General features: G+C 45.1%; 1 long non-coding RNA gene across 1 annotated transcript; it reads right to left on the reverse strand.

Moving 5' to 3' along the window:
- Positions 1–852: 852 nt before the first annotated feature.
- LOC117501969 lies at positions 853–15,786 on the reverse strand. Its single transcript, XR_004558146.1, has 3 exons — positions 15,649–15,786; positions 3,664–3,669; positions 853–863 (listed from the first exon to the last, which is right to left on the reverse strand). It is a non-coding gene; the product is annotated as an uncharacterized LOC117501969 (long non-coding RNA).
- Between the last annotated feature and the right edge of the window lie 293 nt (positions 15,787–16,079).

Consider the following 16,079-nt stretch of genomic DNA (forward strand, 5'->3'; position numbering starts at 1 on the left):
ATAACGCCACGCCCCAGGAACTCCCAACATCCCTTTCTGTGGATGGTGACAAGCCAGGTCAGGTGAATGCAGTGTCACCACAGACAGATGAAGATGCACGAAGTACCGCTCACGGCTAAAGAGAGCAGACTAACTGCGGCTCCACGAGACGGACGTGCGGCACAGACACATCCAGAGACTCGCTCACACACTCAGTCGCTTGCACAGCTGTGTGCTGCGCTCACAGATGCTGATATAGCAGTTCTTATTGTCTTGAGGCAAGCATTGTCTAAACGCCAGAGCAGCAGTCAACAGCAGAGGCGAGTAGGGGAAAAACAGCGGAAAGGGAGTCGGAAGAAGTCATTGGCAAAATTTCACTTTTCCATCAGAAGGGTGCTCGAATACGGGGAGAACAAGCGTGCTCAATACTTGTCATTTCAGGAAGGCGGGTGTGATCTGCATGACGTGGAGAGCGGAGACAAATAGAGTTTTGAATCTCTATTTTTTGGGGGGTGGGAATGCATCTGACTTTGGAGGTGTTGCTGCTATGGTTTCCGCAGTTTTGCATATATGCAAACAGGGAAGAATCAGGAATCAGGGCTGGGAAATTAAAAGAAAGCAAAGTGTTGAAGTTAAGCAAAAGTGCAGGCAGGACGGTTATGTGGCAATACCGCGCAAAATAAACTCCCTGAAAGCATTATCTGCCTGCTTGCATGCTTACACCGCTTATCCATGTGTACATGCAAACACAAACTTTCTAGAGTGTACATATTACACACCCTCTCTAACACACACACACGCGCGTGCACCCACACCTCCTCCATCATTGCAGGCATCTCGCCAGCCTGCATCCTCCAGACAGGTCAGGTCAAGTCAGACTGTGTCTGTCCTCGAGAAGCCCAGGCGTCGGTGTCCTCGGCTCACAGACAGATGCTGCAGGGAGGATGAGGAGCAGGCGCAGCACTGTGAGGCACTGCAGCTCCAGACGGGCTCCAGACGCTCTGACCTACATCAGCCTCAGTCACATTGAGAGAGAGAGAGAGAGAGAGAGAGAGAGAGAGAGAGAGAGAGAGGGAAGGGGTGGAGGGATATAGAGAAGAGAGAGAGAGAGGATGGATGAGAACAACTGGCAAGCTGGCAAACGCTCGCTTACAAAAGAGTGCATATTTATCTAAAAGTGTGCAAGATGGTAGTGATGCAATGCCAGCGGAGAGGGAGCAGCTAATTCCGAACTATTTCTCGACTATCCTTAACGAGTGCATACTCTAATACCACTTTAAAAAAAAATCCCTTTTGCCTGCATCTTTCACTAATATTTATCCTCTCGTCACTTTTCCCCTTTGCTCTCATCTCTCTGCCATCGCCTCTTCTTCTCCCAGTTTAGCTCAGTTTTCATCACGCCACCTGAAACGTCTCTCGGTGTGGGAGGATTAGTCCGTCTCTGGCTGCTGCTTATCAGTCTGCTGTGGCTTCGGCTGGAGGAGAGAGTGGAGGCGGAGGAGGAGGAGGAGGTGTGCGTTGGAGCGCTGGCGTCTTTTGCTGAGTTGCAGTGGCTGTTTCGCCTCAACTGAGCTTATCGCGGGTGGGTGTTCTGCCTGAGCGTGGCAGGGCAGAACGGCGGGGGCAACTTCTAGCCAGTCAGGAATAGAACGGTTTGTGCTCCTTGTCGTTCATGGATGTGTGCACCTCCTTTCATGCCCACAACTGTAGCACTGGCATTGACACTGAACATGGATCAATACCAATCGAGAAGAACATAGTTCAGCTTAACGTTCCCGTGGCTCCCCTGGGATCCTACACGGCAGTCAGAATCGGTCTCTAAAGCAACGTACTCCAGTCACGATTACGATGCGTTCGTGCTCAGCTCTACATCCACAGGATGGAACAAAAGGGTAGTAGGAGGATGGTATTGTTTTATCCAGTTACTGATAAGTTTAGCACCTTTATAAAGAGAAGCTGGTTCACCTAATTAGCAAGTGGGTGTAGTTATTTCCCCGAAATGCTGCACGAATTATTGTGAGCTGTGAGTCCTCTCAGGTCTCCTATGCTGATGAATTAGAACACCAAGATTGAAGAGATCTACAAGTCCAACCCCTCATCCTCAATGCGGATCTTGGACAACAGTCCAATTAGAAGATCTGTTGTCCAAGATCCTCATTGTGGATCTTGGACAACAGTCCAGTTAGAGGATCGCTCATTAGAGTGAAGTATGGAGCGGTCCTTTTGGACTTCAGGCTGCTAAGTTATCCATGAAGGCCTCAGGGAACTCTGAAAATGGAACAGCTAATCATGGCTCTGGTGAACGTTACATGACCCCAATGGTAGAACATCAAGGCAGAAGAGGGCAATGCCAGAAATGTTGGCCATAAAGGCCAAATCTAATTAATGTGATTCACGGTAGCCTGTTGCCTCTGTTCCATTTGGAACTTGTAGGTCTCTTCCTCAGTGTGATGGAGTTGAAGTGTGTGGTGTAGCACCTGGTATGTTGTAGTCCACCTTAAACAAATCCACGCTGATGTCCTAGCTTCTTCAGCCAGTCTAAACAGTACCATGGAGGCTGCTGATAAAAAAAAAGGCAGTTGAATCCTTGCTTACAAGGGAATTCAGGTGATAAGTGTTTAATATCAGTCAAATGTGAATCTTTAACCAATTTGAACAGCTATTCTTAAATGTCCCGTGACCTCAAATGATTTATCTCTAAATCAACTGACCCTCAATCATTCAAAGGTTGGTCCAAGTTGAATCACCAAGTTATTTTGTTCACATGTGGCTGGACATATAGCTTTGAAAACAATGTTGGATCAAAGAGATCAATCTTCATCTTAGGTCCCTGATTAGCATCCACGTCTCAAAACCATGTCATAAAGTCAGAACAACCAGGGCCCTGAAGACTTGGACCTTCATCTTCTGCATAGATACCAGCATCACCAAACACCAGTGACACCAACCCTGCTCCTGGACATTGCCTGTCCTGCATGTTTTCTAACTTTTCATATTTCACCCATTACAAATAACTAAGTCAGGTGTGCTCCGCCTATCAAGAACTAAGAAACACCAGACTTGATGAATCAGCTGTAGTTGTAGAAGGTATCAGTTTACACAGAATGTACTTGCAATGTTGCCTGGTTTTCTCAGTTTAGTTACACCAGATAAAATGTTGTACCCATGTTCTAGAAATTTTCCACTACCAATGTTGACTGGTTACAGTCTTGCAACATTGTTTGTACATTGGTGGAATGTGTGCAAAAGCATAGTATAAATGGAATAATAAAATAAATAATATGGCTGCAAATCCAGCAATGGTCTACGTCAGCATGGCTATACCATGTATACATTAATGATAGTTTATCATAGCAAGTGAGCATCACAATTCCAGGATTTGATAACCTATATTTTTATTGACTTACTTTTGTGATATTCAATCATTTTTTTTTTTTTGGGGGGGGGGGGGGGGGTGCATGGTCATTCAAAAAGAGTTATAATAACATTATAGCAATGTTATGTTACAATGTCATAGCAGAGTTCTTGGTCCCAACAACATTCTGGAGATTCAACAAATGAATGTTTCTGTAACACTGTGAAATGTCACTTTCACTTTAATGGAACATTCAGGCAGCCAGACATGGAAAACATGTGGGACAGCTAATCTCCAGTAGTGGGTTTTTGTTGATGCATGCACAATACGCTCTTCTAGAAAGTGCAATACACCTCCTTGTAAGCAATAAGAGATAGAGGACTTTGACTGAGGATAAGGAAGTGTCGGATGAGCTGCCTGGTCTACTGCCACCATGACCTGGACCTGGACAAATGGTAGAAAATGAATGAAAATGCAACCCAGCTGCACCAATCCACAGTCTGGCCATCTGTATCCAAAGCCACCTGGTGGCTTTCTCTGCATGGGTAGGGTGGGTGAGTTCCCATTGGGTGGATAGGGAGACTTCCCATGGGATAAAAAAGCTTTTTAACCTACCATCCCTGGTTCTCAAGACCAGGTACCTAAGTGGATCTACTCTACTCTTTTCTGCTCTCCTATTTTACTCTTCCTTTTTAGATATTTCAATATAACTTTATATACTAGCATAGTTCCACCTTAGAATTGGAATATAATATATAAGATATACCTTACTGAATTTTCATGCAACTTCAGTGATGACGTGAATGCCGTCACTGCCGCCCCACCAACCTTCACTCACGTTACACCAAGCCCTGTCAGATCTCTGTAGATTGAGAGCAAATTAAACCAGTGGCAGCCCACTTTGATCCAGTTGCAGAGGGTCCACCAGCTCTGGTTTCTGCACTGCTCCATGAGCCTCCTTTCATGAGGATCCTCCATGTGTTCTTCACCTGTTTTGTGGAGTCTGAGAAGATGACCAGGTCTGGGCGGAGTGTAGTGTGTGTGTGATATGACCAGGGAACAAAAGTTGTTTTCCCAGGTCCACTCTCAATTGCCAATCTGGGGCTTTGGAGCATTGACACAGTCTTATCTGTTATGTGGGCCGCTGAAGAGGAGGTACTGCTGGCCCACCACCACCAGATGGCGCCCTGCTTGAAGTGCTGGCTTCAAGCACGGTGTCATAGCAACGAGGAGTGACAGCTGTCACTCGTCATCAGCACCAGCTGTCACTCATCCACATCACCATCACCATAAAGGCCGGACTGCCACTCCACCTCCCCGCCGAGAAATCAGCTACCTTAGAGGTAATTTCTCTGCTGACTTAAAACTGAATAATAGTCTAACTTCTTTGCAGCCGTTTTCCTGTAAGTGTTGCCTTATCTGTGGGACTGGCGTTTGGTGTGATCAGCGACGGCTTCACGGCACACCCCAACCAGATAAGTGGTTAGACAGGAGCTGCACGAGTGTGTGATTGGAGGTGGAGGTGCTCCCTCCCAAAGGAACACAGACAGTGGGATTACTGAGTGTGCGTACTCACACTCATCTGTGCTGTTTTTGTTCTCTGCCAGCAGTGCCAGGTCTGACAACTGGAGACGGTGGCCACCTGGGGAACTAGGACTTGGCAGCTCCGGTGTTCTTCAGATCCGTTGGCGGTGAGGGCCGTGTGGGATCCGGCTCGGTTCTGGACGGGCGTCTCCTATCCTCAAGCCTGCCCACACGTCACTCAACGTGTAATTGACTGTAGTTCCAAACTTGTTATTGTCTGTATTCCGTTGTGCACAATTCCGAGAGTCCGACAAGGTTCTCCATCCATGTGCCTACTTTTCCCGCAGGTTGACCCCGGCTGAAAGGAACTATGATGTCGGCAAGGAGACTGCAGACCTCCTGGTCCACCACGTCGTGCGTCTGCATGGGATTCCATCGGATATCGTCTCAGACCGTGGTCCTCAGTTCTCCTCTCAGGTCTGGAGGAGTTTCTGCAGGGAACTGGGGGCCACCGTGAGTCTCTTGTCCGGGTACCATCCTCAGACGAACGGACAGGCAGAGCGGGCGAACCAGGAATAGAAGCAGGCCCTCTGCTGCGTAACCTCTGCGCACCCGACGGCCTGGAGCAACCATTTGGCCTGGATCGAGTACGCTCACAACAGCCAAGTATCATCTGCTACCGGCCTCTCCCCGTTTGAGGTGTGTTTGGGGTACCAGCCCCCATTGTTCCCGCTAGTGGAGGGAGAGATCGGGGTTCCCTCGGTCCAGGCCCATCTGAGGAGGTGCCGTCGGGTGTGGCGTACCGCCCGCTCTGCCCTGCTCAAAGCCCGGAGGTTTGGCTTTCCACGAAAGACATTCCCCTGCAAGTGGAATCCCAGAAGTTGAAGGACAGATACATTGGACCTTTCACCATACTCAAAGTCCTCAGTCCAGCCGCAGTGAAGCTGAAGCTGCCAGCTTCGCTGCGGATTCACCCGGTTTTCCATGTGTCACGCATCAAACCTCATCACGTTTCACCCCTTTGTACCCCCGGACCGACGCCGCCTCCTGCCCGGATCATCGACAGGGAGCCGGCTTGGACCATGCGCCGGCTCCTGGATGTCCGTCGGAAGGGCCGGGGGTTCCAGTATTTGGTGGACTGGGAGGGGTATGGACCCGAAGAACGCTCCTGGGTGAAGAGGAGCTTCATCCTGGACCCGGCCCTCCTGGCCGACTTCTACCGGCGTCACCCGGACAAGCCTGGTCGGGCGCCAGGAGGCGCCTGTTGAGCGGGGGGGTCCTGTTATGTGGGCCGCTGAAGAGGAGGTACTGCTGGCCCACCACCACCAGATGGCGCCCTGCTTGAAGTGCGGGTTTCAAGCACGAGAGGGCGTCATAGCAACCGGAAGTGACAGCTGTCACTCGTCATCAGCACCAGCTGTCACTCATCCACATCACCATCACCATAAAGGCCGGACTGCCACTCCACCTCCCCGCCGAGAAATCAGCTACCTTAGAGGTAATTTCTCTGCTGACTTAAAACTGAATAATAGTCTAACTTCTTTGCAGCCGTTTTCCTGTAAGTGTTGCCTTATCTGTGGGACTGGCGTTTGGTGTGATCAGCGACGGCTTCGCGTCACACCCCAACCAGATAAGTGGTTAGACAGGAGCTGCACGAGTGTGTGATTGGAGGTGGAGGTGCTCCCTCCCAAAGGAACACAGACAGTGGGATTACTGAGTGTGCGTACTCACACATCTGTGCTGTTTTTGTTCTCTGCCAGTAGTGCCAGGTCTGACACCTGGAGACGGTGGCCACCTGGGGACCCAGGACTTGGTGGCTCTGGTGTTCTTCAGATCCGTTGGCGGTGAGGGCCGTGTGGGATCCGGCTCGGTTCTGGACGGGCGTCTTCTATCCTCAAGCCTGCCCACACATCACTCAACGTGTAACTGACTGTAGTTCGAAACTTGTTGTCTGTATTCTGTTGTGCACAATTTACAACATTAAATTGTTACTGTTTGGCTTATCCATTGCCCGTTCATTTACGCCCCCTGTTGTGGGTCCATGTTCCTACACTTTCACAACATTATCTTTGGAATGGAATGTGGCTTCTGTCCAGCTTTGTGTTTTCTTCCTGGGGTAATATTTACTGGACTGAATGGCAACAGTGACTGTTTCTGTAACTGCCTTAAGCATCTGGTTGCGGCATCCATGATACCATCCATCGGCCAAGGCTTTGGGGCAGCCGGTGAAGAGATGCTGTCAGGATCCTCTCCCGGTACACAGAGGGCCAGATGGTGTTTCACCTTTGCTCTATGTGTGAAGGTTTGTGGGACTTGGAAATGTGCCATACACAGCCTGGATGATGATCAGCCTGCCAAGAACCCAACCAAGTGATTTTTTGCTCTGATTAGTTCAGGGGCAAATGAAAAATGTGCTGTACTTTCAGTGCTGAGGACCACGACTGGAAAACACTGACCTACAAACTTGTGCAAGATATTTTGTCATATTTTTAAAAAGCAGCTTTAAAAACAATACCACTGTGTTCTGTTTCTATCCGAGCCTGACAACTGGGCTGCTTGATTTCACATGACAAACTCCCTGCTGTCAGGTTCTGGATGGAGCTCAAAACTGCTGCATAGAGAGAGAGAGACGGGTAGAGACGTCACTGTCTCATTCACTTTCCCCTTTCTGCAGGAGGGGGACAGATCAGATCCAGATGCATGCGAAGTGGGTCACCACATGGAACCTGTGCCAGACCCGGACCCTATACGTCTCTATATGTGCACCCACTGCTTCCACAACTGCAGTGCCAAGTCAGACCGATGCTGAGTCCCAAAATAGACCAGAGAGGGACTGAATAGTGTATGTGTGTCTACATCTGGACCCATACTCTACCTGCCCGCACGCCTGGTGCCCCTGCAGTAAATTTCACAAATTCATTATAAATACAGGGTGTGTTTCACGTTTGGACCTTGCTGTGCTTCTCGTATGACTTCCAAACTAGTAGCTGCCTTAAACCCCTGGACCCTTTCATGCTGCAGCTCTGCCATTACAAACAAGGGTAATCTGACAGCGGTGCAGAAGTGTGGTTTGGCCCGCAGAGCCCGTTAATGGGGAGTTTACAGACAAACAACAGCTCCCTAACCCCAACACTCCCCACTTTTTGTGACTGACAGAGATTTGTTTTTCTGTGCTCCAAAGGTCAGAAGTAATCAGCCGGGATGGGGCCACCTTCAATTCAGCGGGACTCGGCTTTAGAAGAGTGGGAAATCTGAGCCCGTGTGCTGAGGATTTGTTTGGGTTGTGAGCCACCGTATATCACGAAAATGGAAAACTAGCCCCCGAGCGCTCTGCTATTTATGAGTACAGATGCAGTGGAGTTCAAGAGCGCTCAGTCAAAGCTGCCACAGATTCCAAGTATTTCCCAGCGTGACCTCTTTCTTCGAAAATCCAAAATAAAATAGAAGCGTAGCTGCTGGGTAAAAATCGGTGACACACTTTTGTGTCCACGGTGCTGCCTTCAGCTTTAATCTTTGTCTTAACACGTTACAAGTTTTGACAAATTACATTGCTGAAAGCGTTACTGGATTACAGCGATACTGTGATGAACCCAAAGAGAGTGTGCAAACGCTTTGGTGTGGTACACACACACACACACACACACACACACACACACACACACACACACACACACACACACACACACACACACACACACACACACACACACACACAGAGCTGCAGAAGGACAGTATGATTGGAATGGACAGCGGGTGTCAAATCAGCTGTGTTACGACATGGAACCAGGCGACTGTGGAGGAGCGTGTGTGTGTGTGTGTGTGTGTGCGCGGCACTGCCACAGATACGGGTCAGTCCCCAACAATGCCCAGGGTGCATTGCATTGATTCATGTCTGAGTGCTAGTCACAATATGAGCCAGCTTCAGTGTCGTTGTCACAACCACGACTCTAAACCTGCTCGCCAACATCATGCCTGCAGAAACAGCACGAAGGAGCACAAAGACTATTTTTCTGTAATAAATGTGGGGAAAAAACACCTTTACTGGAGGAACATTACCATTTAAACTCAGTTATATGACTAACCTCCACATTTGTGGTTAAATTAGGAAATAATCCCCAAATCAGAAGAATAGAACAGAATGGAAGTATCAGTATTCCTTGAGTGGATAATCATCCCATATAGAAAGTGTCTAACGTGTGTGTGTGTGTCTGTGTGTGTGTTTATGGGGCGCAACCCATATCTGAGTCAAGAGGTGCAGCCTGGGTGAGACCGTGTATGACATAAGCAGTCCGAATTAAATGCTAAATGCACTGTATTCATATAGCGCTTTTCCATCTGCATCAGACGCTCAAAGTGCTTTACAATAATGCCTCACATTCACCCCGATGTCAGGGCGCTGCCACACAAGGCATTCACTACACACCAGGAGCAACTAGGGGATTAAGGACCTTGCCCAAGGGCCCTTAGTGATTTTCCGGTCATGCTGGGATTTGAACCAAGGATCCTCTGGTCTCAAGCCCAACACTTAACCACTAGACCATCACCTCCCCTAAGCCCACAACACCTACAAGCTCAGCTAACAGACTAACCTGGGCAGCAAGGTGGCTTAGTGGTTAGCACTGTTGCCTCACAGCAAAAAGGTCATGGGATCAATTCCTACCTGTAGCCTTTCTGTGAAGAGTTTGGATGTTCTCTCTGTGCTTGTGTGGGTTCCCTCCGGGTGCTCCGGCTTCCTCCCACATCTAAAGACATGCAGGTTAGGTGAATTGGAAGCTTTATAATAGTCTAGGTCTCCCTTGTAAAAGGGATCTTGATCTCAGTGGGACTAACCTGGTTAAATAAAGGCTAACCTCTTAAACCCTAGATTCCACAAATTTGGGGACTGCCCTGTTTTGGAACATTTGAATACTCATAACTAACCAATGCTGACACCAACATACACTTATTATACATCAAAATGTCAAGTGAAGTCTCCTTTACAAAAGTATCCACTTCAATCACATATCAACTAACCACAGCTGAAATGCCAAGCAAATAAATACATAAATCTGAATTTTTTTGGGAAAGAAAACCTAATTTACTCCAATCAAGTGTTATTTACTCTAATTCTTTTTGCATCCACAGCATACCCTGGGACCTGTCTTTTAGCTGATCCAAACTTTTGCATTTTTGACCTTGTACAAGCTGAGAAATAAATCATAATGTATGGGTATGTGATTTTGGTGAAATAGGCTCTCGGTGTTAAGGGGTTAAATAAAAAAAAAAGTCTTGGTTTGGGTGTTTATTCAGTCATATTTTTGGAGGCTGAGTGGTGGTTCTCATATTGGTTAGCTTTGGGTGCCCATTAAAAATTATGACCAACTTATTAACTCAGTAATAATGGATTAAAGACCTAACGTCCTCAAGCAACCAACAGCTGCTACAAGTGCTAACATTGTTAGCATGTTATCTACAAGCTCAGTTAACAGGCTAATCTCATTTTGTGCATTTATTACATCACATTTTGTTTCTCATAATGGTTTTGCTTTGGTGTTGACATTAAAAATGATGACCCACTTGTTTGCTCACTAGGGGTGGTGCCCAACTGGTTAAGTCTGCTTATTTCCCATGCGGACGGTCAAGGCCACCTCAGCCCATTCTCCATGTAATGTGGAGCTGCGTACAATGATGATGATGAAATACAATAAATACATATTTAAATTCCACCACTGGCTTTGATCTAAGTTGTTTTCATTTCTTCCACTTGCTTGTGCAGAGAACTGATCAACAATACCGTCAACGATGATGACAATAACAATTGTCACACAAAAATGACAGCACCCGTGGCCAGTACTTACAGTCTTTTTCAAACACTTCATTCTCTAATAGAACATGTATGTTTTCTATCTTTGGCCATATGCCTTCTAACAAACAGGTATTATAACACTTTTGCTAAGGGGTACATTTTTGCTACTGCTAATCTCTGTCTGGTTATCTTATATGCTAACCAGACAGAGATTAGCAGTAGCCATAGCAATCACTCAACAACAGCATTGGTAAATGTTATGATGTTGACATATGGAGATGAGTTATACATGTTTCCACAGGTGTCACATTGATCAAGTTGTTCCTTATTTAGTTGGAAACCCTTGTGTAAGACATAAGATGGATGTCTGTACTACTTTGCTCAGTATTTTGATGACCGCGGTGCTACATGTCAAATGCTAACCTCTAAGAATTGCCAACACAGTCAAACCAATGGGAGAGAGAGTATATTTAGTTGTTCAAAAACAGTGAGTCAACTGTGTGGATCTGCATCATAGAGTATAAATAAAAATAGAGGTTGCACCTCCATTCACTCACACGGCAAAAACAAAATATCATGAGTATCTGAACAGTGGCTTTTGCTTAGTTGCATAATTTGGAGCCAGATTCAGAGAGTCGACCCACACCGCCTATGGAGCAGTCAACACCAGAGTATTTCAGGCAACAACTTCGAGGTACCGCTAAGGAGCAAACATACAATACAGGACATCAAAGGTAAAATTAAGTTGGTACATCTCATCATGGTTGTGGCAGTCAGGCATCTCCAAGCACCACTACCCTAAGCAGTGACTTTACAGTGTGGGCATGGAGTCTCAGTGGGTGTTGGTAGGCAAAAAGTGAGTTGGTTGGGGATGGTAGTAGGAATGGTGTGCCACGTGACTACCTGGGCCCCCCTCTGGTCATTATAGATCACCTGTCATGTGACAGGAGGAAAGTCTTAGTGGTCATCTTAAGCGTTAACACTAAGCACTATAACTGCTGTTGCCATCAACCACTGGCCATTAGCGATGCACTCTGTGCCAAATGCAGTTAGCATGGCTATATATGTTAACGGTAACTTTTAAAGCATAACCACATATGCAAATTGTAACTGTGGTAAGCCTTATCTACCATTAGTGCAGCAGAAGGCAAAATGATTGTCCATTTAAATTTGGCACATGTATTGTAAATTAACTAATATTTATTTTCAGATGTGCAGGTATCCGGGAGCTGACCTCTCGTGACCTACAGGGATCAATGAAGAATTACACAGAGGTCAAAATTAAGCTAATAGGATTAACAAATTGAATAGTTTTGTCTGTGTTGAATGTTTGGTCTCCAAAGTCAAGGTCAAACAAGGTTGATGTCCATTGGATTCTATAACATGTGACATATGTTACCCTGTAATGTAAACTAAGCATGACAGATGGTGCAAAGTATTCCTTTTTAAAACTCCATTAACTCAACCAACAATTTGCATCACTTTTTAACAAAATTGGAACAACTTTATCTTTTGACCCCTGTACAAACTGAATTTGACCTTTGTCATTGTTTTTGCTGTTTTTACCCTGTAACTCCACAACATTTTGTCAAGGATAGTCTAAACTATACCTTTTTGGAATCATTATGATCAGACAAATAATATGATATACCTTTCAATATAATTGGAATATTTTAAAATTTTGACCCCTTCATTGACCCCTGTAGGTCATGAGAGGTCAGCTCCAGGATACCGCCACATCTGAAAATAAATATTTCTTAATTTAGAATATGTGTGCCAAATGTGGTGCTTTAGTCACAAAATGAACAATTGTTTTGGAAATTTTAGCTAAGCAGCACCACTACATAGGGGACATCAGTACAAAAGTAGTATGTCAGCAGTATACTGTATAAACAATATGCTGTACATTCTAATCATTGCAAGTTTTTCATTTCATAATGAATAACAAAAGCAAAGAGTATAGCTTTAATTTAGGATAAGTCCCTTGATGACATATGTATAGTCAGTTTAAGAAGGCGGAGATTCAAAAATACAGGAAGCAACCATAGCCAGATGTTTCACATGATCTATGTTCCATTTGGTTCTACTGGATTCAAAAACAAACAAAAGCAACACTTGACAGCTCACTGCAAAACATAAAGCATAGTTTATCTGGTTACTATCCACAATAACTCGTTACCAAATTAGCTCAGACAAACTGGACAATGATACAAAACGATGCAGAGACCTTGAGAGATGAAGCAACTAAGAAACTTTCAGGTTTAGTTTAGAAACCGTCATCCATATTCTGGCAGGTGTGTTCACATAACACAACTTTCTGGTTTTTGCTTTTGAAACTTGTTCACTGTCAGACAGTATCTTCTCCAGAGGCTCTTTGTTGCTTTTATAATCCAGGCGGTCTTACCTAATCAAGTCTCCCGAGAAAACCAGAGAGCGAGGTAAAGGCTGCAGACATAAAGTAAAAGGGAATAAGTAAAAGTTATACCAACATTGCAGCTTTCAGCTGCTAAAACCTGAATCCTAATGACTCAGTCTAGCTGGAGAGTTCAAATGTTACTTTTTTTCTTTGAAAATCCTCTCAGCTGAGTGAAGATCCAGTGTAAAAATTGCAAACACCTTTTAAAAGTACCTGGCAAATTTGCCACATGGTGTAAAATGCTATACATCTGTGGATATGAAGAAGTGATTGGACTTTGGGTAAAATTGGTCAGTGATCAAGATGAGAGTCACAGGTCAAATTTCTATGAAAATTGCATTGACTTTTTAAAAGTCTATGCAATTTTTTTTCTACATGAGGAACACTTTAGGTGGATGTGGCTTCAGTCTGCTCTCTGAGCACTTTTGATCGAGTACAGTCTTGATTTGAGTGAAAAAAGTTAAGTATTCTGCTGTGAGTGCTGAAAATACATCTTCAAAGAAAAAAACTTTGCTGAACCGTTGTGGAAATAGCAAGGGATCATTTCATCGGGGTCAAGGCTGGAAATTCTTGTCACTTGGTAATAATACCTGTGGGTGTACAGACAGTAAGGGCTATAGTATTCTTACAGCACACCCCAAAGACCTTGACTTTCACAAAAATTACCTCTGATTTCACCTCGTTCTCTGCGTCTGTAAATTGTGGAGTACTGCAGGGGTCAATCCTAGCACCTGTTCTTTTCACCCTCTAGCTCCTCCCACTGAGTCAAATTTTCAAAAATCATGGCTTACAGTATCATTTTTACGCAGATGACTGCCAGATTTACCTGCCACTCAAAAAACTTGCTTCTGCCCCTTTGGTGCGTCTTCTCAATTGTTTGGGTGACGTAAAGACTTGGTTGGCCCACAACTTTTTAAGTTTAAATGAGGGTAAAATAGAGGTCATTTTATTGGAAATATTGACCCCCTCTTGGACTTGGGCCATCTTAAACAGCATGTGAAACAGTCTGTTACCAACCTCGGCATCATTATTGATAAAGATTTTAAATTTGACAAGCAGGTGAACACAGTTGTCAAATCTGGATTTTATCATTTTAGTCTTTTATCTAAAGTTAAACCTTTTTTTTTTATCTTTTAATGCTTTTGAACAAGTTGTGCATGCTTTTGTCTCCTCTTTTTTAGACTACTGTAATGAACTTTTTATTGGCATCAGCCACAATGCATCCTCTTAACTGGTAGCAGAAGGTGAGAGCACATTACTCTGATTTTAGCGTCCCTGCACTGGCTTCCAGTTCATTTTAGAGTTGATTTTAAGATTTTATTGTTTGTTTTTAAAGCTTTGAATGGACTGGCCCTGGTGTACATCTCGGACCTCATCCAAATATATCAGCCTTTTGCGTTCCGAAGGCCAGCTCCAGCTTGTGGTGCCTGTGATGAGACTGAAAACCAGGGGGGATAGGGGTTTCTCTGTGGTGGGCCCTCAACTGTGGTATGATTTACCCCTTAACATCTGAATGGCCCTACTGAAGAGTGTTTTAAGTCTCGTCTTAAGACCCATTTTTATCCTTTTGCTTTTAACACTGCGTGAGTGTGTGGTCCTCTGTGTGTGTGTGTGTGGGGTGTTTTTTTTTGTATAGCACCTTGGAAACTATGTTTGTGAAATGTGCTATATAAATAAAGTGGTATGGTATGACTGACCTTGCCAGAGCACTTTGGTCCAAATCGTGTTGCAACCAAATTCTTCGACAATGACCTTCGCCAACATTGAGTCTTGAAGGGTGTTTTCTGTTTCAACCTGTTTCAACCTCCACAAGCTGGAGCTGGCCCTCGGAATGCAAAAGGCTGATATATTTGGATGAGGTCTGAGATGTACACCAGGGCCAGTCCATTCAAATGCATGTTACACCAAATCAGCAGAAGGACCTGGGAGAAGTTGGCCAACACACACACACACACGACCTCAGCTCCAGTGATTGATCTTTGGCAAATGTAACCTTGCTGGGCAATTCTCCAACTCACTTCTATATGTGTGGCATGTTTTCTGCAAATCTGAGTGAGATGTTTCCAGTAGTGCATCTTCACAGCTGCCAAAGCAAAGAGGACACCCAAAAAACATGCATCTCAGCGCTCAACTGCACAGCTACACATAGACCGAAGCAGGCCGAAAGGGTCGGGATCCAAGAAAGATTCTTGCAATGAAGACCATTCTCCTAAGAAAAGAGGGAGACCCAAGGGGTCCTTGAACAAAAGTACACTTGTGAATTGAAGAGTTCAGATGCAAAACCCAGTATCTCCAAAACCATAAATTTTCTATTGAGGCCAACATGTACTTGGCTGTCAAGGGGACCATCAGTGTGCAAAATATGAAAGAATTTGAACAAACTGGTTTCATTTTATTGATGAAAGTCCGCATATGCATTTCTGCATATGGTTTCCTTTAAATCTCCATTTTCAACTGCTTTTTTCTCCATTAAAAAAAAAGTACCTACTGGGTTTTGCATCTGAACTCTTCAATTCTGCTGCCAGTCAAGATGATTTGGGAGAAAATGAACCAAATGATTCCAGTTTGCTCAAAAACCCAAGGAGTCACCCGATAGGATCCTCCATGAAATGCAAGGCAGAAAGTGTTGAAAATGACAACTGTTCTGCAATACCTCGGAAAAGGGGAAGACCAAAGGGCTGTCCCAATAAGAAACCAATGCTGCAGAGATCAGTGAGCAGTGAGGAGGAGTCAGGTGCTTATGCATCTGATAGAAACATGAATTCACAGAAAAGGGGTTGAGGTAAGCCGAGGAAGGGGACAACACAGTGGGGTCAGTGCCAGACGTGTCCCAAGGAATCTCAAAGAGAGGGAGGGGAAGGTCCAGAAAGAGTGGAAAGGGGAGCAGAGATCAACAGATGGTGACAGAGATGGTTCACGTTATTAAGCAGATAAAGATTTAAAACTTTGTTCAGTCTCTTATTTGAGTAAATGGCATAAGACCTTTTACTTATTATACTAGACTGGTATGTACAATTTAT

Source organism: Thalassophryne amazonica, chromosome 20, assembly GCF_902500255.1.
Source record: "Thalassophryne amazonica chromosome 20, fThaAma1.1, whole genome shotgun sequence".
NCBI classification, from domain to species: Eukaryota; Metazoa; Chordata; class Actinopteri; order Batrachoidiformes; family Batrachoididae; genus Thalassophryne; species Thalassophryne amazonica.